At 46.2% G+C, this 23,670-nt stretch overlaps 1 long non-coding RNA gene across 1 annotated transcript in view; it reads right to left on the bottom strand.

The window, feature by feature from the left end:
- Nucleotides 1-23,670, bottom strand: part of LOC142584169 (uncharacterized) — a 114,643-nt gene that overhangs the window by 71,027 nt on the left and 19,946 nt on the right. The window contains exon 2 of the long non-coding RNA XR_012828715.1: nucleotides 2,180-2,273. This is a non-coding gene — a long non-coding RNA (uncharacterized LOC142584169). The remainder of the gene's footprint in view (nucleotides 1-2,179; nucleotides 2,274-23,670) is intronic.

Below are 23,670 nucleotides of genomic sequence, written 5' to 3'. Positions count from 1 at the left end.
CCTGCTTTAGAACATTCATGGCTATAAACATTCAAAATCCCAATCCTCATTTCCTTAGCAGAAGCTTGACTTAATAGGCAGGGCGCTACCCATACATACAGAACACCTAAAGTCTAATATAGGGCACATGTACATTTTATATTATTCCTCGCTTCGTTGTCCCTCTACAGTCTATCTTTTAACTCGTGACATTATACACACATGATGAAAATGTTTCACACATGATGAAAATCCTGTTTCATCGTGTCGTGAGTGTGTACCATTATAAGAGCGGCTTTCGTAAACCATGGCGTCGGAGGCTGAGTCTGGAAACAAACTTAAGGCATGCACAGCCCTGAACACGATCAGCTCAATATCAGAACTCCATTTGAGCTTCCTGTCATATGTCGCACCCTGGTAAATAAAATATTCAGCAAAGGAATTGTACAACTGACTGTCGGATAATAAAGTAGACAGCGCATCTATTACTAAGAATACAAAAATTGCACTTATACTGATATTTAATTTCAGGTATTCTGAAGCTATATTTTATTCAGAAGCATGTATCTCTGCAAACGCTGGCACAGAGTGCGTATGTCCCTGGCTGATCGAAGCATGGAACATAATTGCTATATCTATCAGCTTGTACCTCCAAACAAATTAGAATAATATTCAACAGCATAATAGATAAGGTTCAAGATTGTTCCTCGGGGAATACGGCAAGTACTTCTATTTGGACAAAGACGGACTCTTGCTTAGAGTAATAAAGTTTTCTTTATCTAGAATATGTTGCTTTCCATGCATTGATGCATTCTGAAAGTTCTGATTTTGTAGCTTACTGCGCAAATTTTATTCCGTAAAGTGTTCTACACTGTTATCTTGCTTAGACATGGCAAGGGGCCCTTAAAAAACACGTTGTTGGGCTAGTTCATGCATTGCATTTAAGAAAAAACGCGCCACAAAAAGAGCACACAGGAAACATACAAGAAGACAGGAATCTACAGGAAAGAGACAGGAATCTAGCCTCTTTCCTTTCTTCTTGTATGTTTCCTGAGGGCGTCCTTTTTGGCAGTTTCTTTATTAAATACAAGACCTTAAGCACCATCCTGCCTTTATAAATACTTCAGTCCTCAGAGCAAGATGAATGCCGCTCAGCAACAAAATGCATATGGAGCACTAGTATGAAGTCACTGTGGTTGGAACCGTGTCCTTGTCATTGCTAACATCCATGCCCTGTGATATAGAGGGGAATTCGCGCTGTTTCCGCATCTCAGCTGGGTCCTCCCAGTGGCCCCACCTATTGCTGCAGGAGGGCCGGAACAGGCTGCAGCGTTGGTATAGTGGTGTACAGGATAACATTTTTCTTGCAGGTGCATGCACCATACGTGTGCACTGCAGGGTGCGTCCCAAACGTCATATTTTCTAGTTTTTGAAACACGGCAAGCATGTATTATCTCACAGATAATTTTGGCAGCGCGAGGTAATGGGGACTACGAAGGAAAACAAACTAAGCTATCGAATAACGGATATTTTGTTTCATTACAATACACACGTCGAATGCGCAGAAAATTATTATAAATATTAATACTGCAACTGAATATTTTTGTTTATATTAGCCTCTACCTCCTACTTATCAAGTTCGTCTCAACCATTCCTAATAATGCCAAAGCATTATATGGCTCAAGAGGCAGGAAATCCAGCGTAGTTGCGGGCGTTGGCGTGACCACTGATACCCAGAAATTCGTGGAAACCTCGCCCTTTAATTGGAGTGAAACTCACTACATTTCGTGTTAACTAAGGTTAAGGCAATTATGGCGCAGGTAATTAGGATAGGGTTAGGCACTCGAACCCACAGCGTTATGTGGGTGTGGAATCCTCGACATTTAGTCGAGTTGAACCCCCGCCCTGGCAGTGTCGCATAATGTCGAAGCATCGCGCGCTGGGCCCAACGCTTTCACATTCATCTGCGTAGGGATTACAAAGTGGCCCTTGATTTGTTTTATGCAATGCTCATTTCCTGTTCAGTTCTTTCGCATTCTCATTTGATATTTTTTGTGAGAATACAACACAGCTCTGTCATATTTCAATAAAGAAACAAACATGAGAGAAACAATAGTTTCCTGGAAATTTGACTGTTTCAGCTATTGTAATTTAGTATTGAACTACTACAATGCACATATCACATTAATTTGGTACTTACGATTGTACACAGAGTTGAAGACACAACAGTAAGGATAATAAAACACTGTACGAGTGACGCATTCTAGCTGCTGAATTTTCCACGTTGTGATTATCTGGAAAGAAATCATATTCAAGAGCATAAGACATATGAAACCAATTGAAGCACGTCAAAGATTAAAGTTATTCAGTAATCCGGCTCACCAGGCTCATAGTGCTCCTACCTGCACGTAACTGCACTTCGCGTGTTTAAAAAAGACAAACTAATTTTGAAAACGAGGTCTTGGCTGATTTCCGACGGATTTGGTGTATTTTGGGTCAGGCTATCATGGAACCACTTTCATTAGGAATGGCCATTTAGGCGGCTTCGGCATGCCATATTAACGTGAAAAATACCTCCTCATGCCGAGAACACGCAACAGTCAGCACCTACGGTTATACTAAAATCAACAATCCGCTTCCATGCCACGCGGTGAAAGTGGATGTGCAGCCGCCTGTCTACTGAACAGTACCGCACGAGCGTTGACTGGCGGTCCTTTCAGCGTCTTTTAACAGAGTGAAGAGACCGGCAAGTCAACTGTCATGCAGTACTGTTCTTATTGGCCCCAGCATGCCCTACGACATAAATTAGATAAAACCAAACAGCTGTGTTTCTTCGATGAAGTCCAGGAGGTGCCGGTGCAGAAGTCCGTGCATCCATCGCGTTAAGTCAGTTGGTCGACCGGGGGCAACCAAGGCCGCGCAGGTGGCGGGTGCGAGATTTGTGATGATCCGAACAGGTCCCCAGGAGGTGATCCAGAGCTGCCTCCGTGGTTGGGGCATTAAAAATGGGCAGACCAGTGGGGAAGGCAGTACACCAGACGTCCAAGCGGCCTAGATGGCAGCAGTCAAGGCAGCGCCCACGCTGACTCTCCTGAACATAACCTCCTCTCGGCAAATTAAGCCGCCGGGAAGGTTCAATCCAAGCATAGGGATGAGTGCACGCGTGGAGCGCCAGAGTGATCCTTTGTGCAAGAGCAAGTTGTTCTTTAGGGACAGACGAAGTCCAGGCAGCGGGTTTTGGACTTCCATTGGATGGCAGGCGACATCTGCGTCCAGTTGAGCAGATGCATCCTGACGGGTCCGCAATACCCGAACAGGACAGGGACATGAATCGATAAGGTGGTGTACGTCTGAAGTTCTATAAAGGGAGCCGGTCACTTTTCGTAGTTCTCGAACAGCCTGAGTGGAGTCTGTGTATTCATCATTCATTCATCCATTCATCATCAGCCTGGTTACGCCCACTGCAGGGCAAAGGCCTCTCCCATACTTCTCCAACAACCCCGGTCATGTACTAATTGTGGCCATGCCGTCCCTGCAAACTTCTTAATCTCATCCGCCCACCTAACTTTCTGCCGCCCCCTGCTACGCTTCCCTTCCCTTGGGATCCAGTCCGTAACCCTTAATGACCATCGGTTATCTTCCCTCCTCATTACATGTCCTGCCCATGCCCATTTCTTTTTCTTGATTTCAACTAAGATGTCATTTACTCGCGTTTGTTCCCTCACCCAATCTGCTCTTTTCTTATCCCTTAACGTTACACCTATCATTCTTCTTTCCATAGCTCGTTGTGTCGTCCTCAATTTGAGTAGAACCCTTTTCGTAAACCTCCAGGTTTCTCCCCCGTAGGTGAGTACTGGTAAGACACAGCTACTATATACTTTTTTCTTGAGGGATAACGGCAACCTGCTGTTCATGATTTGGGACTGCCTGCCAAACGCACTCCAGCCCATTCTTATTCTTCTGATTATTTCCGTCTCATGATCCGGATCCGCCGTCACTACCTGCCCTAAGTAGATGTACTCCCTTACGACTTCCAGTGCCTCGCTGCCTATTGTAAATTGCTGTTCTCTCCCGAGACTGTTAAGCATTACTTTAGTTTTCTGCATATTAATTTTTAGACCCACTCTTCTGCTTTGCCTCTCTAGGTCAGTGAGCATGCATTGCAATTGGTCCCCTGAGTTACTAAGCAAGGCAATATCATCAGCGAATCGCAAGTTACTAAGGTATTCTCCGTTAACTTTTATCCCCAATTCTTCCCAATCCAGGTCTCTGAATACCTCCTGTAAACACGCTGTGAATAGCATTGGAGATATCGTATCTCCCTGCCTGACGCCTTTCTTTATTGGAATTTTGTTGCTTGCTTTATGGAGGACTACGGTGGCTGTGGAGCCGCTATAGATATCTTCCAGTATTTTTACATATGGCTCATCTACACCCTGATTCCGTAATGCCTCCATGACTGCTGAGGTTTCGACTGAATCAAACGCTTTCTCGTAATCAATGAAAGCTATATATAAGGGTTGGTTATATTCTGCACATTTCTCTATCACTTGATTGATAGTGTGAATATGGTCTATTGTTGAGTAGCCTTTACGGAATCCTGCCTGGTCCTTTGGTTGACAGAAGTCTAAGGTGTTCCTGATTCTATTTGCAATTACCTTAGTAAATACTTTGTAGGCAACGGACAGTAAGCTGATCGGTCTATAATTTTTCAAGTCTTTGGCGTCCCCTTTCTTATGGATTAGGACTATGTTAGCGTTCTTCCAAGATTCCGGTACGCTCGAGGTCATGAGGCATTGCGTATACAGGGTGGCCAGTTTCTCTAGAACAATTTGTCCACCATCCTTCAACAAATCTGCTGTTACCAGATCCTCCCCAGCTGCCTTCCCCCTTTGCATATCTCCTAAGGCTTTCTTTACTTCTTCCGGCGTTACCTTCGGGATTTCGAATTCTTCTAGACTATTTTCTCTTCCATTATCGTCGTGGGTGCCACTGGTACTGTATAAATCTCTATAGAACTCCTCAGCCACTTGAACTATCTCATCCATATTAGTAATGATATTGCCGGCTTTGTCTCTTAACGCATACATCTGATTCTTGCCAATTCCTAGTTTCTTCTTCACTGTTTTTAGGCTTCCTCCGCTCCTGAGAGCATGTTCAATTCTATCCATATTATACTTCCTTATGTCAGCTGTCTTACGCTTGTTGATTAACTTCGAAAGTTCTGCCAGTTCTATTCTAGCTGTAGGGTTAGATGCTCTCATACATTGGCGTTTCTTGATCAGATCTTTCGTCTCCTGCGATAGTTTGCTGGTATGCTGCCTAGCGAAGTTACCACCGACTTCCATTGCACACTCCTTAATGATGCCCACAAGATTGTCGTTCATTGCTTCAACACTAAGGTCCTCTTCCTGAGTTAAAGCTGAATACCTGTTCTGTAGCTTGATCTGGAATTCCTCTATTTTCCCTCTTACCGCTAACTCATTGATCGGCTTCTTATGTACCAGTTTCTTCCGTTCCCTCCTCAGGTCTAGGCTAATTCGAGTTCTTACCATCCTGTGGTCACTGCAGCGCACCTTGCCGAGCACGTCCACATCTTGTATGATGCCAGGGTTAGCGCAGAGTATGAAGTCTATTTCATTTCTATTCTCGCCGTTCGGGCTCCTCCACGTCCACTTTCGGCTATCCCGCTTGCGGTAGAAGGTATTCATTATCCTCAAATTATTCTGTTCCGCAAACTCTACTAATAACTCTCCCCTGCTATTCCTAGTGCCTATGCCATATTCCCCCACTGCCTTGTCTCCAGCCTGCTTCTGTGTCTGTGTATATAAGTGTGCTTGAGTCTGTGTATATAAGCAATCTTTTCGGCGACAAGCAATGTACATACCTTTGGTATCATGGCTGCTAAACCGTTCCATATAGCTGCGAGCTCCGCCAATACGGATGGAAACGGTAGCTCTGTAATATAGAAGCGGGCTTGTTACTCGTCGGGTAACACGCGGCGTACGAGGCTGGTGTAGAAAACGCAGTCACGGATAGCTGCGTATACGTATATCTCTAGTGAATCACAGGAGGTTGTGACAACGGGTTCCTGTGCCACCTGACGGTTGGACTGTCGGAGGCGAGTCAGCGGTCGCCTGTCGCTGGCCTGTGCTTTAAGACATGTGAGAATTTCTGCAAGGGTGCGACAGGCTGTAGCAGCGTTCAATTGTAGTAGTGGGCTAAGGGCGCCGTAGCACATACAGCTTGACTTTTTAAGCGGCGAGTCAATCGACGCAGGTGCACCATTGCCTCGATCGTGTTTAGCTGTGCTTCCGTCTGGAGGGTCAGAATTGGAGGAAGCCGAGGAAGGTACATAATCGTCCCCATGGCTTCTCGGTTCGTGGTTTCAAGGAAACCCATCTTTGAGTGCCAGGAATTGAAAATAAACCATATAGTCAAGACGAGATTGCAGGATCAAAGGCACCTAAGCACTGGCTTTCGGGAGCAAGCTCCCTCGGTCTTTCGAAAGATGTGGTGGCTAATATGCAGGATACTAGAGCTCGTCGGACTTGCGGAACGAACCCATGCAGTCGCAGAGCCAGATGCTTCGAGTTCGACTCCGAGCATGAGTCGTCCATACATTGGTGAGAGCTTGACCATTTAGACTCAAACAAATGGGTTTCTTCTGGAGCCGATGGCGACGTCGTATGTTTGTGATTGACATGAATACAGTCTTTGTAGCAGAAAGTGTCTTTGCTACGGGGGCACACCAGTCTGACGTCTTGTTCAGGGCAGTCTTGAGTTCATCCTTTTGGCGTTTCAGGTCTGTGTCTAGTGTCCACACTGTCACATCGTCCGCGGACAGAAGCAACAATGTATGTGGAATAGCGACGAGTTGACGCGCGAGGGACTTTAGGGCAATATTGAACAGTATCGGAGGCAGCTCCGAGCCATGAGGTACGCCCCACTTCGAGAGAAAATATCTCGTTCTTTTTGCCCTCTCGGGTACAGAAGGTGTGGTGCCTCAAAAAGGACGTCACAAAGCCCCAAACGCGTAGCGGAAGCTGGAGCCATTGTATTATGCGAATAAATGCCGAGTTACTAACGGTCTCGTAGGCTTTATGAATATCCATGCTGAGGTGGGTTCGAAGGCTAGGTGTTCATCCCCCTAGAAGCATCATGGACGTCAAACGGGATGGAGCAGATGGGCATAGCGACGCGCACCAGTCCAGCCCCCTTTCCCGGTCGAGGCGCTTCTCGCAGAGACGGGTCGACGCGGTGAGTCTATTTACGTTCGCACGAAGCTCCGCGGCGACCGGTTCACTGTTAAGGCTACCTCTGCACGACGGCGTGCTGCCCACGGACGCAACAGATCTAAATTTGGCGGTGATCTATTATCCTCCACCCAGTTGATGGCGTGGCGTCCTGCACGGCTGTGGTTAACACCTGCAACGGTTCAGACGGTCTAGCTGCGATCCATGTGTTCAATTCCTTGCGGTATAAGTCCCAGTCAGTAAGCTAGCATCGACCGCGAAGGCGGCGCTGCTTGACCATGGTGAAGCCAATCATAAGGGGGCGGTGATCACTGCCCCAACAGTCTGGCTCTCGGTTCCAGGAAACAGCATGCGTACCTAGCCACCAAGAAAGGTCCGTCGTGCACAGTGGGACACTTGGATGATTCCAACAGCAAGTAGAAGTGTCCAGGGTATTCAAAAGGGCAAACTGCGTGCCTGTAGACGTGTCTAACACAATTCTGCCTCTCGTACTAGAGGATGGGTAGCCCCCCGACAGACGAGGCGCATTGAAGTCTCTCCCGACGAGCAATGAACACCAGAGTGAGTTCTACGAATACGGGTTAGCCACCCTATCCGCAATTGAAGAGTACTGCCGCAGTGCGGCCGCACGTTACATGACATCACAATTACGTCCCTGCGAGGGAGACGAAACAACACTACGACCACTTCTTGCCACTCATTACACCACGATAGTAGGGGGACTTGCGTCTGAGGGTAATAAGTCACCACATTTATGGCAGCCTTGCCTCGGGGGCCCAGCTTAGTGGTCCATCGTCGATCAGGGATGGTTCGGGAAGCATACGCAGTAAATCCGGTGACGTGCCGAAGCGAATTCGACTACTGTAGGAGCAAACACCAAGTAGAGACCTTTCCCTTGGCGAGGCGATGGCGAACCTCTCATACTTTATTGGCAAGTACTCGGCAATTCCACTGCAGGACGCAATGGTGCCGCGTTGTTTTCGAAGGACCAGTCATTGTAGCTGTGGGAGGTTGGCCAACAGCGCCTTGGATAGCTCTTATAGTTGCCGAGCCACAAAGTGGATAAGCTCAGTCAGGTCAGCTTAGCCTGTGTTGATACAGACACGGAGGATGATTCAAGTGCAGAACTCGACATGTGTGTTTCACGTGTCGTATTTCGTCCAGCTGATCGAGCGAGAAAGACATCGTTAGGCGAGGCGCGTGACTTCCTTTTGGAGCTGAGTTATCTGTTCATAAAACTTTGCCAGATTATCTGCTGTCGTATCAGTCAATTTAGTCGAAGTTGTATTATGCTCAGCACGCGCTTTGCAACGTTTGATGATATCGCTGTACCCGGAGCCACGCTGTAAGTGGTGTCAGTATATGTTAATGTTGGTGTGTCTTCTTCGGGGGGTGGGGACAGCAATGCGAAGTGGTTGCTCGTTGGAATGGCAATGTCCCTTGCATCCGGTGTAACTGAACGCTGGCGGCGCTTAAGGCCCATGTAGGCTTTGATAGGCTTCTATTTGACTGGACAATATTTATATTTTATATCATCGTTGTTTGTTTGGCAGAGACCGCATATATATGTGGGTGTCTCGGGCAACTCCATAGAGGTGTCAGCGCGATATGTACACGCGGCTCGCATGTGACCGGGATGGAGACGCTGATAGTAGTGTACCACGTAGGGCTTATACACACGGAACTGCAAGGTGCATATATAGCACGTAATACGGCTTGGTGGAGTCCTAGGACGCCGGAGGGCCACCAGGCACTACCGTCCATGACCCATGCAACTGGCTGTCCCGACCTCGTTTGTCCAACAGTTTAAAGCGTCGATATGGCTCTCCCGAAACCACATACCTGAAACAAACCCGAAACCACATACCGACGCAAGTGCGAACCAGAAATCAAGTACGCTTGGATTTTGATAGTAGAATCGGCTGTGAACGCAAGGCTTGCAGGTGAGTGAGGCTAGCGAACATTGGCTAACGAACGCACCTACACGGATATGCCGTTTCTGCGATAGTGAATCGAGAAGCCTTGAAACGCAGTGGTTTTGAGGCAACCCTCGAATGGTGACTGAGAGAGACGATTTGACAGTTTTGATACGTCGAAGCATTTGCGTGGTTTCATCAATACTCTATACTTCCACTCGGAGCTGGGTGGTACAGAAGCTGTCGAGGAGAGGCATTCCCGCCTGCTGGCCGGTGTTTCGGAAGCAGGAGATCTCGCTCCATCCATTTGTGCATCAGTCGTACCCTTCGCACGGCCATTCGGACAGGATGCAGGGGGATGTGGTTTCGTCATTCGCCCCTCTGCAGGCGCTGCTACCGCCATGTGAAGAGCGCGGACGCGTTGCCGCCGAAAGAGGCAAGCGGCGAGCCGCCGGGGTTGTATTGGCATGCGTCTCGCGGGTAACTCTAAAGCGAGCTCTGCCAACGGTGTCAGTCCAGGTCGTCGGTAATGTACAGGAGACGAGCGCCGAAGGGCCACCTCGCGGCGCCATCCTAATCTTCTGGCAGAAAGCTTCTTTGCATGCGGGGCCAGTTCCGCCAGGCAGCTAGTCCTGGTAACGTTCAGCTAGAGGTGGTGCCAAATGGCCATAACGTAGGCGAGGCAGCGACGGTTGGTGCGGCGATGGATTGCGAGCCGGTGCTATCAGCCGATATTCACGGAGCGACCGAAGCACGTCCACTCTGATCGGCAGCTGGCGAGCAAGTGTGCGATACTGTTAAAAGGCAGCTTTAGTTGCGCAAGCTAGAAAATAGCATGCAGTTACAGCGCATGCGTAGAATTCTAAACGACCCATAGCCTGCGCATGCTATTTATTAGATTTAGCAATACCGTCTTTGTGCGGTTTACGTAAAACATAGCGGTGGTCCCGGCTGCCTGCTTTGAATTTAACTTGGCGTTGCTTTTGTCAAATTCACTTAATTCGTAGCAAATGACTGTATACACGACTTTCTCTTAGTCTGAGGCAGCTTCGACGATAGAGTATTGTGTATAACTTTGCGGAGTTTTCAAGGTCGCCTCTCGTTTCGAACGAGTGGAAGGCTGCGAGACAAGATGGATGGATGGATGGATGGATGGATGGATGGATGGATGGATGGATGGATGGATGGATGGATGGATGGATGGATGGATGGATGGATGGATGGATGGATGGATGGATGGACGGACGGATCGATGGATGGATGGATGGATGGATGGATGGATGGATGGATGGATGGATGGATGGATGGATGGATGGATGGATGGATGGATCGATGGATGGATGGATCGATGGATGGATGGATCGATGGATGGATGGATCGATGGATGGATGGATCGATGGATGGATGGATGGCAGGACGTATAGACGATAGGAGTGACCCCTTTGGAACCGGACGGTGGGTTGCCCAGCCAAGCTCTTGTCATTATTTGCCCAATGTCCTACCTATGCTAAATAGAAAAAAACATGATGAATTCCCTTAAGGAAACTTTCTGAACTCCTATTGTGAACTTTGTCTTTGCACACCTCCGTTGTTTGTCGTTTCCCTACTTGTCTTCCAAGAATCTTCCCATCGCCGCTCACTAATATCTTGTTCGGACATGTTAATTTGCCCCTGATCTCACTCACCCCAAGGGTTTCAAAGAGGCCAGTGATTCCAAAATCGACCGCTGGAAAATATCTTCACATTCTAATAAAACGTGCTCCAACGTTTCCATAGATTTACCGCAGAAAATAAATGCTTCTTCCTTCTTATATCTCGCTTTGTAAGTGCGTGTCCAAAGGCATCCTGATAACGCTTCGAAAAGTTGTGAGCTTCCTTTTTAGTTATTTTCAATTGTTTCTTTCTAGATTTGTTTTTCCCTTTCAGGTAGTTACTCATGGCAGGCTACATTTCCATTGCTGCCACCCATGAGATTATTTCCGCCTCTCTGACTTTCCGCTTGACGTTCTTTGTTCCTGTGTTGCTCACCATACACGCCGCATACTTGATGGTAAGCTTCCTAGTTCGTTTCCTGCAGTGTGAATCAATGTTAATACAGTACAAATACATGAACACCCTCCCAGCCCATTTACTTTCTTCCATATTCCTCAGTCGTTCTTCATAATTAATTTTACTGTGAACTTCCCTCACTTCAAAACTTGTATAGCCCATATCACCCTACACAGCTTCATTTGTAGTCTTCCCGTGAGCACCCAATGCGAACCATCCCACTGACCCTTGGTTGCTATCGAACCCTGATTGTACCGTTATTTAAAGCAAACCATCTTGGATGGATGGATTGATGGATGGATGGATGTTATGAGCGTCCCCTTTGGAACGGGGCGGCGGGTTGCGCCACCAAGCTGATGTTATTATACTGCCTAATGTCCTACCTAGGTTAAACAATGAAAAAAGAAAAAAAACACTATGAACTACCACGCCCAAATTTTCTGATCCACTATTGCGAACTGTTTTTCTACGTCTCCATCTTTTGTCGTTTCCCTACTTTTCTTCCACCATCCTCCAAACGCCTCTTACTAATGCCTATTGCGGACATGTTTGCTTTACCACTGCTCCCACAGAACCCAAGGGCTTCAAGGAGGCCAATGGTGCCTAAATCGACCGCTGGGTAGACGTCTTCACATTGTAATAAAACGGGCTCCACAGTTTCTCTACCGTTACCGAAGCAAGCACATGCTTCTTCTTTCTTCTTATATCTCGCTTTATGGGTGCATGTTCTAAGGCATCCCGATCTCGCTTTGAAAATAATCAGCTTCCTCTTGTGTTACCATAAATGGTTTTTTTCCTGATTTATTTATTTATTTATATATTTACAAATACTGCTATCCCATCAATTGGGACATTGCAGGAGTGGTACAGAAGATTATACATGAACAATATTAGGAAAGTGCATGATTACAAATGTGAGTGTAGTGATTTAGAGAGAAAACAGTACAGTGTCATGAAAAAAATACATGATTTGGAAATTCTCGCACAAAATTATCAACAGACATTTCACGTAACGCGCCATCTAAATCGTTCCACAATTCAACTGTGAAAGGAAAAAATGAAAATTTGTAGCTACCTAAAAGCGGCATAAATGGACCGATGTTAAGCGGGCTGGAACAGCGCGTGACACGTGCTGAAGAACTGGCGAAAGAGAAGGGGGCGTCAACATAAATACGCTTGTTGATAATCTTGTGAAGTAGGATAATGCGATCACATGTTCGTCCGTGTTCAAGTGTGTCAAGTGATAACGTGCGGGCGTGAACTGTGGGAGAGAAGTGACTGTCGTAACGCTTATATATAGATCTTATTGCTTTTTTCTGCACATTTTCAAGTTTAATAATATCTTTGGCGGAGTGTGGCGACCAGACCGCCGATGCATATTCAAGTACAGGCCTTACTAAAGATTTGTACCCCGTCAGCTTACAGTTTTGGGTTGCATCCTTTAATGTACGTTTTAAGAACCCGAGTTTCCTGAGTGCCTTGGAGCACGTTAAATCTATATGCCTAGAACAATTCAAGTTTGAACAGAATGTTACACCTAGGTACTTAAACTCGTTCACGTGCGTTAGTTGATGTGTGTTGTTAGTGTACGAAAAACAAAAAGGATTTTTCTTGTTATTGAATGACATCGATACAGTTTTGCTAAAATTTAACCTCATCTGCCATGTGTTGCTCCAATCACAGAAAGAAGAAAACACATTGTTTAGAATAAGCTGGTCGTATGCATTATTTATATTTGAATACAGAACGCAGTCATCTGCATATAAACGGATTTTAACTGACGTGTTATTAGTTATCTGGACGACGTCATTAACGTAAATGAGAAATAAAAGTGGTCCTAGAACTGATCCCTGCGGGACGCCAGATGTTTTATGGACAGATGTTGATTGAGAGTGATTAAACGTGACAAACTGTGATCTTAATCGCAAGTAGTCCTTAATCCAGCCTATTAGTCGGACGCCGTGAGTTCCCTTGTAAAAGGCACCAAGTTTGGTAACGAGCTTACTATGACAAACCAAATCGAATGCTTTTGAATAGTCGATAAAGATGGCGTCCATCTGACCGCGATGATTTAGGCATGTTGCAATATCGTGCGTGAATTCAATTAACTGCGTGAGAGTAGAAAACCCAGGCTGAAAACCATGCTGATTAGACAGAAGATTATTGTTAGACAAGTACAAGACAATAGGTTTACGAATAATGTGTTCCAATACCTTGAAGCAAGTGCATATTAACGAAATTGGTCTATAATTGGAGAGGCTTTGTTTGTTACCAGACATAAATACTGGTACTATATTAGCTATTTTCCAGGTTTGTGGAACGGTTTCAGTTTGGAGGGATTTTTGGAAAATAACAGTCAAGTACCGGGCGCACCACTCAGAGTACTTTTTTAGGAACATGCTAGGTATATTATCAGCTCCAGCACATTTAGTCGTGTCAATTTACAACAAAAGATTCAGAACTCCATTATAACTTATATCCAAATTCGGGAAGGCTGGAAATTCAGTAACTAGACTAAACATCGGTCTAGTGTCGTTGTCAAATACCGATTTAAAATATTTATTAAAAGCTTCAGAGATAACAGAAGGGTTAGAACATGGTTTACCATTAACAACAAAGGATGAAGAACAGCGACCAGACGGAGTAATTGTTTTCCAGAATTTGTGTGGGTTGGCTTCCATGAATGTTAGTGCGTTCTCATAATAAAATTTCCTAGCGTCATGCATTTTGGTTCGTAGAGCCGTTTTCAAGGAAACTTGAAGCGCACCATCACTTATATGCTGTGGCTTACATCGTTTGCGAATTCTCTTTATGCGACGGATAAGTTGGATAATTTCCCTGCTGTACCAGATATGTTTGGGATTTCTTTTAACACACTTCTTGGGCACAAAGTTACACAGACAGTCATGTACAACTTTATAAAATCGCTCAACCAACATGTCAATATTACAGTGTTCACTACTAAATAAAAAATCTTTAAAATGTGACGCCAGAGCACCAAGTATCATGACATCATCAGCACGAGTGAAGTCAGTAATCCTCCTGTATTCTGGTCTTTTGCGTTCAGGTGCAATATTCAATTTAAGGACGACTACTTTGTGATCAGACAGACCATCACCGACTTCACATTCGAAACCACATTTAACCAACTGCTCATTCAAAAGCACAAGATCCAGCAAAGAGTCACCACGCGTAGGAGACTGGACAACTTGTGAGAAATCGAAAGAAACTACTATGTCAATAAGCATGTCACACTGTACCTTGTCGCGACCAGTCGATACGAGTGAAGCCCAATCTATGCATGGCAAATTGAAGTCCCCACACAAGACCATTTTGTAGTTATCTAATCTATGTGCTGCGATATAATCATTCAGAGCAGGAAACACATTGTAATCGGAATTTGGAGGATGATATATTAAACCTATTACTAACGTTGACAAGGAAATATTAACTTTACACCAAACTGACTCAGTTTCTGGAAGCTCGGGTAGCAAAGAAAAGTCGATGCCATCTTTAATGAATAAGGCCACACCGCCACCACGACCGGACGATCTATCTTTTCTCAAGACGCAATAACCAGGTGGTACAAATTCTTCATCTAAGATTGAGTTATTGAGCCAAGTTTCGGTCACACAAATCATAGAAGGGTGGTAAGTTTCTATAAGCCAGAGTAAATTAACAATTTTGTTGAGTAAACTGCGAGAATGCACATTTAAAAGCCTGAGGCAAGGTATTTTACTTCGAGCATTTTCGTTCAGTAATCTGTTCTCACACTGGTCACGTCACTCCCGGTGGAGCGATTCACCATCATGGTTGTTCGCAAGCCTCACACGCGTGTTAGACTGCGAGTCCCACGTATAAGCGGTACGATCGATAAAAAGTTTATCGAGGACCAGCTTAATCTTTGACCCGTTGCGCTTTTCTTCTTGCGCTGATCGCCAAAGCAATGTCCTTTTTTGCGCCGTTTCCCGAGAGTAGTCGTCAGAGACACTGTAATTGGTCCCTTTCAGTTTGCTGGATTGCTTGAATATGGCTGCTTTTTCATTACAGTCATATAACTTCATAATAACTGGTGTGTGTCCCTCTTTTTTCCTGTGACCAATCCTGCGAATGCGCTCCACCGGTGAAATAATGACGCCAAGAGTATCAGAAAAAATTCCCTTCCACAATTTTTCTTCAATATCCTGTCTTGTTTCGTTAATGCTCTCCGGAACACCGAAAACAATCAGATTATTTCTTCGCGCTCTGTCTTCCAATTCAATCAGTCTTTGTTGGTGTTGGTCGACTGTGCGATGAAAATGTTGAACAGTACTTTCAAGGGTAGTTAATTTACGGCTCAGCTCGTAGAAAGATTCCAGTTTTAGTTCAATGCCAGCTAGTCTAGCTTCCATCTGTGTCTGCTTGTCCAGGATTTGCTGCAATAACGCCTGTGTTGTTGGACCCGGATTGGTTTCAACGTCCCTGGATAGCATAAGTAAAAGACGTGACCATACCACACTGAGCATTTCAGAAATGTTCACTGGGAGCGGCAGTACTAAAAGAAAAGGATCATTTGAGCAAAAGTGTGGTACAGAAGTGTAATATCCAACCTGCAAGATAATCCATGCATGTTTGAACGACATGTTCAACGCCGTACCGCCGATCCCACTGAAGACGGGTCGATATAGGGGCGCTTTTATACGCCCGGTGTCAGGTGACGTGCCCCTGCCGGGGTGTATCCGAAGGCTTTCCACGGTGACGTCACAGTGAATGATGATTCAGGCAAGGCAGGAAGTCTGTAGCTCGTTGCTAGCTAGGCAGTCGTAAGCGGCACAATCTGCACGATAATCCATGCATGTTTGAACGACATGTTCAACGCCGTACCGCCGCTCCCACTGAAGACGGGTCGATGTAGGGGCGCTTTTATACGCCCGGTGTCAGGTGACGTGCCCCTGCCGGGGTGTATCCGAAGGCTTTCCACGGTGACGTCACAGTGAATGATGATTCAGGCAAGGCAGGAAGTCTGTAGCTCGTTCCTTGCGAGGCAGTCATAAGCGGCACAATCGGCAAGATAATCCATGCATTTTTGAACGACATGTTCAGCGCCGTACCGCCGCTCCCACTGAAGACGGGTCGATGTAGTGGCGCTTTTATACGCCCGGTGTGAGGTGACGTGCCCCTGCCGGGGTGTATCCGAAGGCTTTCCACGGTGACGTCACAGTGAATGATGATTCAGGCAAGGCAGGAAGTCTGTAACTCGTTCCTTGCGAGGCAGTCATAAGCGGTACAATCTGCAAGATAATCCATGCATGTTTGAACGACATGTTCAACGCCGTACCGCCGCTCCCACTGAAGACGGGTCGATGTAGGGGCGCTTTTATACGCCCGGTGTCAGGTGACGTGCCCCTGCCGGGGTGTATCCGAAGGCTTTCCACGGTGACGTCACAGTGAATGATGATTCAGCCAAGGCAGGAAGTCTGTAGCTCGTTCCTTGCGAGGCAGTCATAAGCGGCACAATCTGCAAGATAATCCATGCATGTTTGAACGACATGTTCAGCGCCGTACCGCCGCTCCCACTGAAGACGGGTCGATGTAGGGGCGCTTTTATACGCCCGGTGTCAGGTGACGTGCCCCTGCCGGGGTGTATCCGAAGGCTTTCCACGGTGACGTCACAGTGAATGATGATTCAGGCAAGGCAGGAAGTCTGTAGCTCGTTCCTTGCGAGGCAGTCATAAGCGGCACAATCGGCAAGATAATCCATGCATGTTTGAACGACATGTTCAGCGCCGTACCGCCGCTCCCACTGAAGACGGGTCGATGTAGTGGCGCTTTTATGCACCCGGTGTCACGTGACGTGCCCCTGCCGGGGTGTATCCGAAGGCTTTCCACGGTGACATCACAGTGAATGATGATTCAGCCAAGGCAGGAAGTCTGTAGCTCGTTCCTTGCGAGGCAGTCATAAGCGGCACAACCTGCAAGATAATCCATGCATGTTTGAACGACATGTTCAACGCCGTACCGCCGCTCCCACTGAAGACGGGTCGATGTAGGGGCGCTTTTATACGCCCGGTGTCAGGTGACGTGCCCCTGCCGGGGTGTATCCGAAGGCTTTCCACGGTGACGTCACAGTGAATGATGAAGCATGATTCAGGCAAGGCAGGAAGTCTGTAGCTCGTTCCTTGCGAGGCAGTCATAAGCGGCAAAATCTGCAAGATAATCCATGCATGTTTGAACGACATGTTCAACGCCGTACCGCCGCTCCCACTGAAGACGGGTCGATGTAGGGGCGCTTTTATACGCCCGGTGTCAGGTGACGTGCCCCTGCCGGGGTGTATCCGAAGGCTTTCCACGGTGACGTCACAGTGAATGATGAAGGATGATTCAGGCAAGGCAGGAAGTCTGTAGCTTGTTCCTTGCGAGGCAGTCATAAGCGGCACAATCTGCAAGATAATTCATGCATGTTTGAACGACATGTTCAACGCCGTACCGCCGCTCCCACAAATTTCCTAGTTCTAGTTACGTTATTTCCTAGTTCCTAGTTATTTCCTAGTTTCCTAGTTCCTCATGGCAGATTTCTTTTCCATTGCCACCACCAATGAGATTATTTCAGCCTTCCTGACTTTCCGCTTGACCTTCTTTGTTACTGTGTGGCCCACCCTACAGGCCGCATACTTGTTAGTAAGCTTTCTAATTCCTATCCTCCACTGTGAATCAATGTTTTTCCTGTATAGATACCGGAACACTCTCCCAGCCCATTTACTTTCTTCCATATTCCTCAGTCATTCTTCACACTCAATTTTACTGCGAGCTTCCCTCCCTTCAAAACTTTTCCAGCCCGTATCACCCTGCACAGCTTCATTTGTAGTCTTTCCGTGAGCGCCTAATGCGAGGCGACCCACTGACCTTTGGTTCCCGTCGAGTTCTGATTGTACCCCTGATTTAAAGCAAACTACCGCATTTACAAAAATAAGTCCTGCAACCATTACACCTTTCCACATACCTCGCAGCAGCTCGTGCATATTGAATCCCCATAGCGCTCTGTGCTTCATTATGGCTGAACTTCTCTTCCCCTTTAACGTTATGATTTTTTTGTGTTTCCATATATCTATTGCCTTCGTTTATCCATATACCAAGGTATTTATATTCTGTTACCCGAGGGATTTCTTTGCCCTGTTTCTCCACTATCTGTTCACTATTTTCATTGAATACCATAACCCCTGATTTTCTAACACTCAATTTCAAACCTAAATTGTTGCCTTCCTGTCCACAGATATTAGCCAGACGTTGCAAATCACTTTGCTTATTAGCTAGCAGCACAATGTCGTCCGCCTAAAATAAACCTGGGAGTTGCTGCTCTACTACTGTACCCGCCTTTTGTATGAGAGATTAAACCCCATATTACTTCCTTCTAGCGCCCTCTCCATCCTCACAATGTACATCACAAGCAGCAGCGGGGATAAAGGGCACCCCTGCCTCAGTCTCTTGTTGATATGGACTTTATCCTCGCTCCTCATCCCTTCCCATTCAACGCAAACGGTATTTTCTAGGTAAATCTCTTTCAAAAGCTGTAGACAATCGTTACCTAAGCCTTCCCCTTCCAGAATATCCCACAAAACGTTGCGGTCTACTTTGTCATAAGCTCCTGTAATGTCTAAAAAGGCCACATACAATGGTCTGCTTTCTGCTTTTGATATTTCAATACACTGAGTAAGAACAAACAAGTTTTCATCAGAACGCCTACCTATTCTGAGGCCATTTTGAAGCTCTCTCAAAATGATATTATTCTCTGCCCATGCTTGAAGCTTTAATTTGATTGCCTGCATTGCTAGCCTATATATTACCGATGTAATGGTCAACGGTCTATACGAGTGAACACTGTCTTTCTCCCCCTTACCTTTATAAATTAAATTCATTCCACTTTGTCGCCAACTGTCTAGTATTCGTCTATATTTTAAAGTGTTTTCCGCTGCTTTCACCAGAGCTTCCTTATTTTGGTCCTAGTTCATTAATTAGCCTAACGGGAACCTCATCTAGCCCTGTGGCTGTGCGCTTAGGAATTTTCTCTTCCGCTTTCTTCCAGTTTAAATTTGTCAGCATCAGCTCCTTTTCAACTTGGCTATCTTTCTTGCGCTTTTTTTTTCTTCACATATAACCTCGTCACTGCCTTGGAAGGACTCGGCTGTCATTTTTCGGATGTTATTTATTGCGGCTTCTCTTTCAAGTCTGTTCTCACCTTCGTCTAGGATATGTTGTATTGTTGTTGACTTCCTCCCTAATAATTTTATGTGGTTCCAAATATTCTAGGTGCGGCCTTCTTTTTCTCACGTATTTCTGACAACCAGCGTTCCCTCTCACCTTTTTAATTTTGCTTGCACCAGTATTTGAGCCATATACTTTTTCTCCCGGTATATTTCCCATTTACTGGCTACTTCATCATTTGGTACTGCGCCTTCTTTGCCTGCCTTAGCTCTCTAGATGCTTTCTGTCGTTCGGCGATCGCTTCTCTTATCTCTTTGTTCCACCAGCCTTTCGGTTTCTTTTTTTTTCCTTTCCAACGAACCTGTCTGTTCCTTTCCAATGAACATCTTCACATTCGAGATGAGCGCCTCCTATTGGTGAAGTCTGCAGATAGACGCGACGATCGCATAGGGCCTCTGAGGTCGTAAGATCTCGCACGCTAACTAAATCTGTATTAAACATGCGCTAATTTGCACATGCTATAGTTTCGTACGTTATAATATAACTGTCTAAAGATGTGGTCGGGTGTACAGCGAGGTTTGTGGGGACGTTAGACAAGTACCACCCCCCCAAGTGACATTTTACTCGCTCAGCTGTCGCATATTACCTAATGTGAAAGGTGCACGAAACGTAAGTCAATCGGAAGTTACCAGTGGAATATTTCTATTTCCCTAAAGAATTTGAACATTTGTAAATATTCTAACAAACACCAAACGTCTAACCACTGAAGCAGCACAAAATTTCCTGAACGATATCCTATTGCTTAGAAGCAGCCATCAATCCTACATGGACTTCAGTAGATCAAAATTAGAGTACATCTCCGCATCTCAATTATTCTCACAGAGGTACGAGGTTTGGTTACAGTCACTGGCTCGGGATGTGTGATCTTTGCGTAGGCACGCTGCTGCCACATGATGGACGCCAAATAAATTAGCACGTGATGACACTGGGTCCTTGAGGGGAGAACGAAGAAGTTCGTGGTTGCGTGCGCGCTTTCCAAGGATCAGCCATTGGTAAAGCCAGACGGTTTTTTTTCCCAATCTCTCGCTGGTGAACTATTATAGCTTGTACTAGCTGTGTGACATTTCTGGGGTTCTCAAACCATGTTTTCGCGGAATGTTCCAGAGCGAAGTAAACGTAGCGTAGCTTACGCTGGTGGGTACAGTCGTTGAGGTTAGTCCCCCAGTGAAAATTGTCAAGCCAGTCGTCGGCTTCATGTGAAGCACTTCAATGGAACGAATGTGGCGCCCGGGTGTGATTGACTACCACGTGCGATGCTGCAGTGGCGGCAGGAGGTGGTTGGTTTGTCATTCTAGTTCGTTCGGATAGCAGACCGCGCTGTGGCATGAGTCCCTGGAGACGTTGGCTGGCACGCACGTGCACAGGGGCAAGCTCGGCTGAGCTACTCGCCGGGCTTAGGTCTCAGGTATACTCCGAAAATCTTAACATCTGCCGTGCCCCGCACCTCCAACAGAAATGCCACCCGTATAATACAAGCTAAAATGGTTCACCAGTGACAGATTGACGAAAAAACGTCTGCCTTTCGCAATGGCTGATCCTCGGTGAGAACGCGCGGAACCACGAACTTCCTCGTTTTCGTCTCAAGGGGCCAGTATCAGCACGTACCCGCCGCGGTTGCTCAGTGGCTATGGTGTTAGGCTACTGAGCACGAGGTCGCGAATCGAATCCCGGCCACGGCGGCCGCATTTCGATAGGGGCGAAATGCGAAAACACCCATGTACTTAGATTTAGATGCACGTTAAAGAACCCCAGGCCGTCGAAATTTCCGGAGTCCTCCACTACGGCGTGCCTCATAATCAGAAAGTGATTTTGGCACGTAAAACCCCATACCATTTTTTAAACTTATTTCGTCTGAATATTGCTCGGCAGTTGTATGCGCTAAATCCGTTTCTGAACAAGTCTAGCATAAAAGACCCGATGAATATCAAGCACAAAGCCACGCCCTCACCCTATACGGTTTAGTAATGACATACTGTATCCATCTAACCACTCACCATCCACTTCTTGGCAATTCGCATTCTTCGTAGGTTCTAGTGCCATATCACCCTTTGTCGTGATTCGAATCTCGAACTTGTGGTTCGGAGTTGGGCGTCAGAAGGAGGGTGGGTCACTTGCCTGCGCTACACTGGGGCGTCGTGCGGTACTGACAAAGCGGGCCCACGCTTTGTCATGAATTCAATCATGTATTCTTGTTCTCTTACCAGGCTATTCAACATTAACTTTGTCTTTTTCTTAGTAATGTTGAAGGCCCTCTTACACTTTCACGGCTAAGCTTCTTAATCATTTGTTGGGAAAAGACGGGGAATGCAGGAGTTGGAAATTCAAGACGATGAGCAAAACGTGAACAAGGTGGCAGGAGCCAACGTTGCACTTCTCTTCTTCATGGCGACGTACGCTCTCCTCGCCACAGTATATATAGGTGGGGTTCTTTTAAAGGGGAGAGGGTGTGAGGCGGGAGGGTGCGGAAACGAGGGAAGGTGTGTTAGCGTGTCGAATTGAGAGTAAAGGAAGGCTGGGCACAAGGTCAAAGCCAGGGCCACCCCCCCCCCCACCCCGGTCAGTCAACGCACGCGTGTTAGCCGGCGTGTCAAGAGCGTGTGACGCGCCGGCTGAAAAAAAAAAAGGGGGGGGGGGGAATGGAAAAGGAAAAAAAGGAGTGGGAAACGCCAAGAAATCAAAGTGTTCTTGCCTATAGTTTGAAGTTTAGCATAGCGAATAGATTCTAAAGCTCCCTTTGAAACACTTATGCCTATTGGTTGCAATGTCTTGAACTTATTGATAAGGTATGATTCTCTGTATTTTCTTTCTCGTTCAGAACGGAAATTTGACTAAGGTGTATAGTTTAGGTTCATCGAACTTATGACCTGTTTGGCTGAAATGCTCGGTGACGGCTTTGGGAAGCTCTTTAGCTGTGTCCGCGCGATGTCCGTTTAATCTGACGTTCATTCATTGTCCTGTTTCACCGATATATTTTGTCTTGCAGAAGGAACATTCAAGTATATAAGTCACATCCGAACTTGTACAACTTGAGCTAGACTTAACTTCATGTGCATAACTATTTGCGGTGCTTTCAATTTTAATGTCACTTTGAAGGTGCCTGCAGGTTTTGCACCTAGACCGACAACATGCTTTTATTACGGGGGAATGCTGTTGGCTGACTTTTGCGTGCACTAACGCGTCTTTAATGTTCCTGTTTCGGCTATAGGTAACCCTAGGTACATCCGAGAACGCTTCTCGCAGACGCTCGTTACTTGATAATATTGGGTGGCATTTTCTTAGGATGCTGCTTATGTTTGGGAGTGCATTAGAATATTTTGTTACAAAGGCCGGTGGTCTGTCAGATTCTAGTGTGGGCTGTCTCTTCGCGAATTCCGGCTGTCTCTCCAATCTTGACGCGGCATCATAAGCCTTATCGAGAGCAACTTGGGGCTAGTTCCTTTCTGCTAGTGTTGTTTTAAGGTCATTTACGGGGTGGATATAATCGTGGTCTTCGCTGCAGATTCTTCTTATACGGTTCGCTTGTCCGACAAAAATTCCTTGCTTGCAATGTCGCGGGTGAGGACTGTTGTAGTCTAAATATTGCTGGCTATCTGTAGGCTTCCGGTAAAGTGTCGCTCTCAGTTTTCCATTTTCTATGTAGACCGTCGTGTCCAGGAAGTTGATCTGACTAGTAGAGTGGTGAGCAGTAAATTTAATACTCGGGTGAAAGCGATTGAAATGTCTAATTAAGTTGGTTAAGGCGCTCGGGCCGTGTTCCCATATTATAAGTATATCGTCAATGTAACGAAGATAGGTGTGGGGTTTTAAAGGGTTGGATTTCAGCAGGTCTGCTTCAACTTTACTTATAGCTCCTTAGGTTTGTTCTCACGCTCAACTATTTCGAATTCGGTTCAATACACTACCTGCAAATTTTCGGCACTAGCATGGGTACGCCATTCGCTCCCACGTATGCGAACATTTTCATGGGACAGCTTGAAGCAGGCCTGCTGAAGTCCTACCCTTTAAACCCCCCCACCTATCTTCGTTACATTGACGACATATTTATAATATGGAAACACGGCACGAGCGCCTTAACCGACTTAATTAGCCATTTGAATCACTTGCACCCGAGTATTAAATTTACTGTTCGCCACTCACCTAGTCAGATCAACTTCCTGGACACGACGGTCTACGTAGAAAACGGAAAACTGAGAACGACACTTTACCGGAAGCCTACAGATAGCCAGCAATAT

Source organism: Dermacentor variabilis, chromosome 6 (genome assembly GCF_050947875.1).
Source record: "Dermacentor variabilis isolate Ectoservices chromosome 6, ASM5094787v1, whole genome shotgun sequence".
NCBI classification, from domain to species: domain Eukaryota; kingdom Metazoa; phylum Arthropoda; class Arachnida; order Ixodida; family Ixodidae; genus Dermacentor; species Dermacentor variabilis.
This window is presented reverse-complemented; position numbering and strand designations above follow the sequence as displayed.